The 9,155-nt window shown below is 45.3% G+C and overlaps 1 pseudogene; it reads left to right on the forward strand.

Annotated features, from left to right (window-relative positions):
• Positions 1-817: 817 nt before the first annotated feature.
• Positions 818-5,185, forward strand: LOC127214632 (E3 ubiquitin-protein ligase PDZRN3-like; annotated as a pseudogene).
• The last annotated feature ends 3,970 nt before the right edge of the window (positions 5,186-9,155 follow it).

Consider the following 9,155-nt stretch of genomic DNA (forward strand, 5'->3'; position numbering starts at 1 on the left):
CTTTAGCCAAAGTCTTGGCAGTTGAGTTTCCCTACGAAAGAGACCCAAGACCTTCACACCTGAGGGCCATCATCCTCAACATAAATCTTTTGTTGCTACAGTAGTTTTCTCTGAACCACTGAATTGAAAACAGGAAATGGAAGTATAAATGGTGCCCGAGAAAGACCTGCCTGGGCTGCAGATGTACCATTCCCTGTAATCACTGTGTAAGCAAACTGATAGTGACAACCAGTAGTGCCTCTGCTTTGCCACCTCTTGGTGCTTGACTAAAGCAGCAAAGTCAGATGACGGGCTCGAACTCCAGGTCACTGAGACCGGCTGTGGTATCCCTGGAGGAGCCCAGGAACTAAAATTTACGAGACAGGCAAGTAGACACTGCTAGTGGGCTGTCAATGGGAAGGCAAAAGAGTCCCTCCCACTTGACTCTCCATCCTGCCCGATAAACTAGGCGCATGTAGTCTGTGCATATACACCTCTCTCTCTCTGCTCCCTTGATCCCAGCATCCATCCTGCTGCTTTTCTCCCCCAAAGCAAATAGGACATGCCTGTTATGGAAGCCTCTTCTTTATCCTCCTGCCCAAATACAATGTCAGATTCCAGGGCTCTGATGTGTCCCGGAGCAGCAGGGCTTTCTGGACTATCCTGGTCCTTCACATCAAGGCTATCTCCAGCTAAGCAAGGCCTTCTTTCCTAAATCAGCATTGTTTAAAAGTTAAATGGAATTTGCATGCTATGACTGTAAGAGGTGGTGATGGAAGTTCTGTTCCATCCAATCATGTCCCTTTCTATCTGTCCCCACCTGTCCTTGTGCTTTTAGATTAATGGGATAGAAGTATTGAACCGTGAAGAGAGCTGTGGCTCTTCTAACCAGTGAAGAAAATAAGAACTTTCATTGCTGATTGCAAGGCCTGAACTCCAGGTAAACCAATGTCCTATGAATTAAATAGGTGGATTTCTGTAGTCAAAACTGAACTCCCAAACCTTGCAGCACAATGCCAGAGTATCACATCTGAGCGTACAGGTGCTGCCACCCGGAAGGTAGTTGAACTTGTTGTGATTTGGGATCCATTCAAAGGTTTAACCACCTTACTGGGCCCCATCACAGTTTGACTAATGAAGGAATCATAGCAGGATTTACAGATGTCCCTTGAAGCCTGGTGCTAAGTCCCACTGATTAGCACATTGCAGAGAAATGAAAAAGAAAGGAATTGAGTCTTTCTAACATTAACTAATGGCATTAACCAGTGAGTCTGAATATAAAAATAGCAGAGCAGGGGGTGGGTATATGAGGCTTCCCCAGTGTGGTGGAGGGTTATGGAGGGAGTCTCCAGTCTGAGGATGGGGTAGTTTTCCATCCTATAGAGCAGGGGTTCTCAATTGGGAATCACAGCACCTTTGGGAGTTGCATGTCATGATTCATGACAGTAGCAAGATTACAGTTATGAAATAGCAATTAGATAATTTTATGGAAAAGGTTGCAGCATTAAAAAGGTTGAAAGCCACTGCTATAGAGTCCCTGCATTTTCTGATTCCTGGAGAGAGGCCTACAATTCTTTCCAGATATAATGTCAGCTTCCTTGAAAGAAAGCTCTTCTGTGGTATATTAAGTCAATTACTTTTCTCCTTGCTGTGACAAAATACCTGTCCAAAGCAACTTCAGGAAAGAAGGGCCTATTTTAATTCAGTTTGAAGATACAGTCCAGCATGACAGGGAAGGCCAAGCAGGGTGTGAGGTGGCCATCTGCCTTGTGCTCAGTCATGAAGCAGAGAGAGGAGTCTGGAAGGCAGCTTGATTTCTTCTGTTCTATGACTACTGCCCAAATTCAGAGGAGCTCCTCCATCTCAGCTAACCCTTCTGGAAATACTCTATGGCATAGATGTGTCTCTGTGGTGATTTCTAAGTTCAAGCTAATAATAAAGCCTTTCACATGTGTGTTGGCCATTCTTCTCCCTAGCTGGACGAGGGCTGGATGGATGATGACAGGAACGACTTTCTGGACGATTTACACATGGACATGCTTGAGGAACAACATCATCAGGCCATGCAGTTCACAGCCAGTGTGCTCCAACAGGTAAAGCCTGGGCCAGCCCCACACCACCACAACTGAGGAGCACGCCCACCTCAGAAAAACCTCTGCCTAAGAGCTTTGCTACCTGAGCATGAGGGGGATGCAAGCAGAGAGGTTCCCTCACCAACCTCTTCCCTGGGAAATCACCACATAGTTACATAGTGAATTCCAAACTCACAGCAGTCAAGCTCCCAGGTGCTGGGATTACAGGCACATACCGCCTCACCTAGATTATGAAGCACTTGTGGTTGAGAAACCAAAGCAGAGACATTGGTACCACCGATTTGGTGTTCACTAAGAAAATGTATGCATCAGTGTTTACTGGAGATCAGAGGAAATTAAGTCTTGCCCTTGAAAGTAAAGCAATTCTGTGTTTAGCCTGAGCTGCTTAGAGCCCTGAGCTCCTACCGAGCCACTGTCAGAGTCCTAATCACCTACTTGAGTCTCTCAGAAGTGCGTGTGTGTCCAATATCATCTCCCATTTTATAGATTGAAAAGCGAGAATGCACAGAATTAGAGCTGGCCACTTCCTGGGTTCTAGGCCACTCAAATGCTGCAGGTCAGCCTTAGAATATTAGAAGAATTCAACTCCTGTCCTACACATAAAGGTCACACTGGGACCGACCTCCCCCACGCCCTCGAGATTTCTGTCACCATGATCCAGTTGTTTTTGTCATTTTTCTCTGATATAGAAGAAGCATGAGGAAGATGGTGGCACCACCGACACAGCCACCATCTTATCCAACCAGCAACGAGAAAGACAGCGGTGTGGGGGCGGACAGATGAGAGCACGCGTAACGATGAGAGCTCTGAACAGGAGAACAATGGCGAAGATGGTGCGGTGTCCTCCAACCCGCTGGCGGGCCAGAGGAAGCTGACCTGCAGCCAGGACACCCTAGGCAGTGGTGACCTGCCTTTCAGCAATGAATCATTCATTTCCGCAGACTGTACGATGGGGACTACCTGGGCATCCCAGTGGACGAGTGTGAGCGTGTTCGCGAGCTGCTGGAGCTCAGGTGCCAGGTGCAGAGCAGCAGCCCCTACAGCCTGTATTACCCCAGCAGTCCACTGGACGCCGCTGGCAAGAGTGACCCTGAGAGTGTGGACAAGGAGCTGGAGCTACTCAACGAGGGAGCTGCGCAGCATCGAGCTGGAGTGCCTGAGCATCGTGCGTGCACACAAGATGCAGCAGCCAAGGAGCAGTACCGTGAGTCCTGGATGCTGCACCACAGTAGCTTCCGCAACTACAACACCAGCGTGGATGTGCGCCGCCATGAGCTCTCGGACATCACTGAGCTTCCCGAGAAGTCAGACAAGGATAGACTCGAGCGCCTACAACACTGGGGAGAGCTGCCGGAGTACCCCACTCACCCTGGAGATCTCCCCGGACAACTCCCACGGAGGATGGCTGAGGGAAGTAGCGGGAAGGGGCCACGGCCAACATTGAAGCTTACAGACCATCCCCAAGAATCTACTTGCCATCACTGAGGATCCTGAAGTACGCTCCCCAAACTACAGCTCTAGTGCCAAAGAGCTGGACCCCAGCCAGGCCTTGGAGAGCAAAGAACGCCGAGTTAGTGATGGCAGCAGAAGCCCCACCGCCAGCCCAAAGCTGGGCAGTGCCTACCTGCCCTCATACCACCACTCCCGTACAAGCACGCGCACATCCCAGCGCATGCACAGCACTACCAGAGCTACATGCATCTGATCCAGCAGAAGTCGGCCGTGGAGTATGCGCAAAGCCAGATGAGCCTGGTGAGCATGTGCAAGGACTTGAACTCCTCTAACTCAGCGGAACCGAGGATGGAATGGAAAGTCAAGATCCGCAGTGATGGAACACGCTACATTACCAAAAGGCCAGTGCGTGACCGGCTGCTGCGGGAGCGTGCGCTGAAGATCCGCGAGGAACGAGTGGCCTGACCACGGATGACGATGCTATGAGTGAGATGAAGATGGGGCGCTACTGGAGCAAGGAGGAGCGCAAACAACATCTGGTGAAGGCCAAGGAGCAGAGAAGGAGGCGCGAGTTTATGATGCAGAGCAGGCTGGATTGTCTGAAGGAGCAGCAGGCGGCTGACGACAGGAAGGAGATGAACATCCTGGAACTGAGCCACAAAAAGATGATGAAGAAGAGGAACAAAAAGATCTTTGACAATTGGATGACCATCCAAGAACTCTTAACCCACGGCACGAAATCGCCAGACGGCACTAGGGTATACAATTCCTTCCTGTCGGTGACTACTGTTTAACTCTCACTGTGTATAGACGAGAGACCACTACCGTTGGGGTAGACATCCCTGCCTCGTTCAATGCGGCAAGTTTTTTTGTATATATAAGCCCGGCCATCATGTTGATAGTCTAAATTTGCCACTCCTACAACTTTGGGTGTCCTGGCTCTGTTTTCAGTGGAGGGAAAATACACCCTTACTCTCTTAGAAGGCAATATTAACAAGCAGCTTTTTTCAAATAGCAATGGTAATTTTTTACTTGTTAACCTTTTTTCATAAAGTGTTTAAATTTCCAAAAGATCTTTTATTAAGCATACTTTCACAGAATAATTTGTTTAAACTATATTCATATAAAAGAAGGTGAAACACGCTTTTTTCTGCCTAAAACACAAAATGCAACTGCCAGTATGTATTTTTAATGGGACCCTATTTTGTAATGTCACTTCACTGAAATGTGTTTCATACAAGTCAACATTCATTCATTCATTCATACATCTTATATCAGTTGTGGTTGCAACACAAACCCACCAAAGTCTGGTGATCTCACACACACACAGCACACAATGTTTCCAGTCAGGATATCCATTTTTAACATGTTTCTGGTTAAGGTTCCCAAGGAGCGTGTCGAGGTTTTAACAGAAAGCAAAATTTCCTGCAGCTTTATGGACGCTTGAAGCATGTTTGCGAATATTGCCGCCTGTCGGAAGAATTTGCATGTACAGGGAAGTTGTGGATGGAGACAGTTTGTGGAGTTTAAGTGCTCATTGTTGTAGACCTTTGCTTTGTAGATTGGAAGGGACAGACTTAACCAAGCAAGTTCACAGAGTCACGATTAGTTACAAACATCAAGTAAAATGAAGTTAAAATAAATTATTATTTTCTATTTGATATGTTTTGACATGAGTGCTTGTTTTACAGTGTTGATGCCTGACCCATTCTTGGTTGCCTCACCTGCTGCTTCTTAAGTCTTTCAAACAGTCTGATTCCTTGGCTCACCCTGGAGCCCAGTGACAGATGAAAAGCAAGGTCTCGTGGCAAAGAATATGGAATGAAATCTACCATATGCTCCTGGGCTTTGACAGCTTGCCTCTCAGGACACTTCCCCCTAGCCCAGTATCCTGGGATAGGAAAGCCTGTGGGCAAGCATCTCAGCCAGGGCAGGGTGCTATTCGTGAGCTGAACTGCTTTGTGTTTCCTCACACACTACTCTCTGCCCATTCTAGGGAACATCTTATCCAGCTTTCCACCTCTTGAAATGTGCCTGTCCACCGGGCAAAAGTTTCATAGCACAACACAGGTCACTAAAGTAGCTGGTCTCGGAAACTGGTTTCTTTTAGGCTTCTGTGACTGTCAAGGTACTGAGTAAAGGACCTGCTACCAGTGTTCCCTAATTACAGTGTTTATATCAATTTCAGCTATAATGCCTACTGAAAAATGGAAATAAAGATGAGATTAGGAAGGGGATCATTTTATTTGCCATCACACCAGCCATCTGGTTTGTTCACTGATTTAATTGAAATGTTGATTGAAATGGCAAGGTGTTTGGGGCATCTCAGATGACCATTTCCTCGCACATATCCCATTTGAGCCCAAGTCCCTCCTTTGGGCCTGGACTCTTAAGGACTAATTACTAGTTACACTTGTGTAGCCAGTCTTTTCTGTCCTACCACCCAGCTCCCAAATAATGAAACAGAGAATGTGTATTAATTATGAATCCTAACTAGCTCTTATAGCTTAAATTAATCCATATTTTTTAATCTGTGTTCTACCGTGTGGCTTTTTACCTTTCTTTCATTCTGTACCTCGGACTTGTTCATCTCACTGGCATCTCCTCTACACCTGGAGTCCCCCCTCCTCTCCCTTTCTGTCCCTGGAACTCCCTCCTATCCCTCCTGCCTAGCTGTTGGCCTTTCAGCTTTTTATTGTACCAGTCACAGCAATACATCCTCACACAGTGTACTAATGTCCCTCAACACATTTGTAATGAAATAATTTAATGAAATAATAAACACTGAGATAATGGTTCCTCACTAGTGCTAAAATAATTGCATCTGCCACATAATTCTAATCAGCTGTGGAAGGTGAATCAAGTTTCACGAAGTGCATCATGAGGACACAAAGGCCCAACAAGTTCAGTTTCCAATGAAGTGCCCTCCACGGCTCCCAAGCTGCTTTGCAGCCCCAACACTCTGATCTCCCATCTTCTAGTAAATATTTCACAGAACACAAACACCTGTCTGATAAATTGAAAGTAACTATAAAGTATAGAGCAGCATACAAGTGCCGGTTATTTAGGAAATAGACTTTCTTTCATTAAAGGCAAGGGGCTGCATTCGTGGCACATGAACTGAGACTACTTCCGATGGAACCTAAGTAATCACAATGTGTCAAAGACAAATAAGAGTACTTCTTGTCTGGGTTCATGCTCCACATGTAGGGGTCAGCCTGCACACTTTGGAAAAGCCCCTTAAAACTGCCATTCTAGATTTCCAACTGCACATTGTGCTTGGACCTAACCTGCAATGCAGTCCGAAGTTTCTCTAACATAAGGTAATAATTGCTAAAATATAAAAAACATGATAATGTCAGTCAGAAGGGAAGTAGGAAGTTGAGTAGTACAAGGTAGCTCATTAATAACCAAGCACAAAATCAGAACTTAGCACCTGGCCCTACATCTCTGAGTAGATAATACACGGGGGACAGGCAGTAAAGCATGTAAACAGTCAACTTCCACACATCCATCCTGCTCTCTCAACCAAAACTGCAAGCATTGCACTAATTGATGCCCCAGAGTGAGTCTACGCCAGGAAACATGAATCCACCATTTCTTATGTGAGCTTGTGCTCCCAAGGGCCTCTTGGTACAAGCCTTTGTGAGCTAGTGTGAAAATCCAGGGATACCCAGGGTAAGAGTGCAAACACTTTACAACCTCTATTGATAAACCCTAGAGTCCATGTAAACAGCATGTGCTATTGCCAACACATCTTTCTACCAGCCCTCCTGCCCTGCTTCTAGGGCCCATTTGGGAAATTTGATGGAAGCTGTGGGTTCTCTCTTGGGGTGGGGAGTACTTACATAACATGGAAATGAACAGCATACAGTTTTGGAGGTGTTACATAGCCCTCATGGCATTCATGAGCTCTTACATAAGAAGCCCAGGTATGGATAAAAATGTGAGCTCTGTGCATCTGCTTTCTCTTCATTTGGTCCTTGTGGTTGAATCCAGCAGCACTGTTTGAGCTGAATCCCTATTTTGAATAGCAAGGACGTCATTCTTCCTATGAGAGCCATAGCCTCTGAGACCATTAAAATTCAGCTAACCACTGATACCTGCAATTTTAGGGACATTATGCTAATGGCTTTGCTCATAGCTACTTAACTTTAGGAAGTATGAGTGCAGGTTCCTCATTCTCCATTACAACCACTCCACTACCTCGATAGCTCTGGTTTCAACTCTTTCTAGAACAAATCTTTACTGAACATCCTGGGCTATATTGTTCAATCTAGTAGTCACTAGTCACATCCAGCTACTAAACAGTTCAAATATGGTAAGGCCAAAGCATGAGACCATGGGTAGTATATCTAGCAGTACAAAAAAAAATCAGTGAATAAAATATGGTTAGTCCAAATGGAAATGTTCTGGGAAAATAGAATTTAAAATTTATCATATAAAGTTTTATAATAATTCCTATGGAAATTGCAGTAATCTCTGTTGCAATTACAGTAGCTTCACACATGTTGGGTTAAGTAAAGTACATAATTTTAATTAACTTTATTTTGTAACTGAGAATACAACAACACTTTTAAATTTCATATGTAGGGACTGGGGAGATGGTTCCGCCTGTAAAGTCCCTTATGAGGAAGCATCAGGACTCGTGTTTAGATCCCCAGTACCCACATAGAAGCTGGGCATATTGGCTCACATCTATAACTGTAGAAGTTAGTTGGGGGCAGTGGGAGGAGTAGGAGGAATAGCAGAGAGGTGGAGCTCCAGTGTTCACTGGACAGCCTGTCTAGCCAATCATTGAGCTCTAGGATCAATGAGAGACCTTGCCTCAAAAATTAACTTAGAAGCAATAGAGGACTAACATCAACCAGTGACCTTCATATGCACATACATGCTAGCGCATACATGCACTACAAGCACAACCAAATTTCCATATGTGGACCACATTATGTCTCTACTGAGCACCACTAATATAGACGGTATTAGGTGTTTATATGCAGAATGCTTGCATTGCAAAGCTCTTAGATCAGTTATTCAAGGTTAGCCATTTTTATCAACAGTGTAAATGCATGATATGAATTCTGTCCATGGCTGGAGAGATGAGTCAGCCATTAAGAGAATTTGTTGCTCTTGCAGGGGACTGGAGTTTAATTCCAACATCCATGCACATTGGATGGCTCACTCCCTACCTGTCACTAGCTCTTTTGGTCTTGGCAGGCACATACATTCATGGCCCACAGCCCCCAGTACACACACACATATATGTAATCAAAAATTTAGGGCTTGAGAATTGGCTCACCAGTTGAGCACACTGGGTGCTTTTCTAGAGGACCCAGATTTGATTCCCAGAACCCACATGGCAGCTCAGAACTATCATCTATCTGTACTCCAGTTCTAGAATATCTTATGCCCTCCCTCCGGCCTCTGTGAGCACTGGGCATATACACAATACACAGACATACATGAAAGCAAAATAAATACTCATACACATAAAATAATGGGGAAATTTTTTTAAAAGAATTTTTCTCAGTAAGTGTGACTGGAGTTGGTTTTCCCAGTGTCTGTCCCTTCATGCCTCATCACTCTTATGCCATCTACTCAGGAAGCAACCCAGCATTACCCTGATTATGT

This window comes from Phodopus roborovskii, unplaced genomic scaffold (assembly GCF_943737965.1).
Source record: "Phodopus roborovskii unplaced genomic scaffold, PHOROB, whole genome shotgun sequence".
Classification (NCBI taxonomy): Eukaryota; Metazoa; Chordata; class Mammalia; order Rodentia; family Cricetidae; genus Phodopus; species Phodopus roborovskii.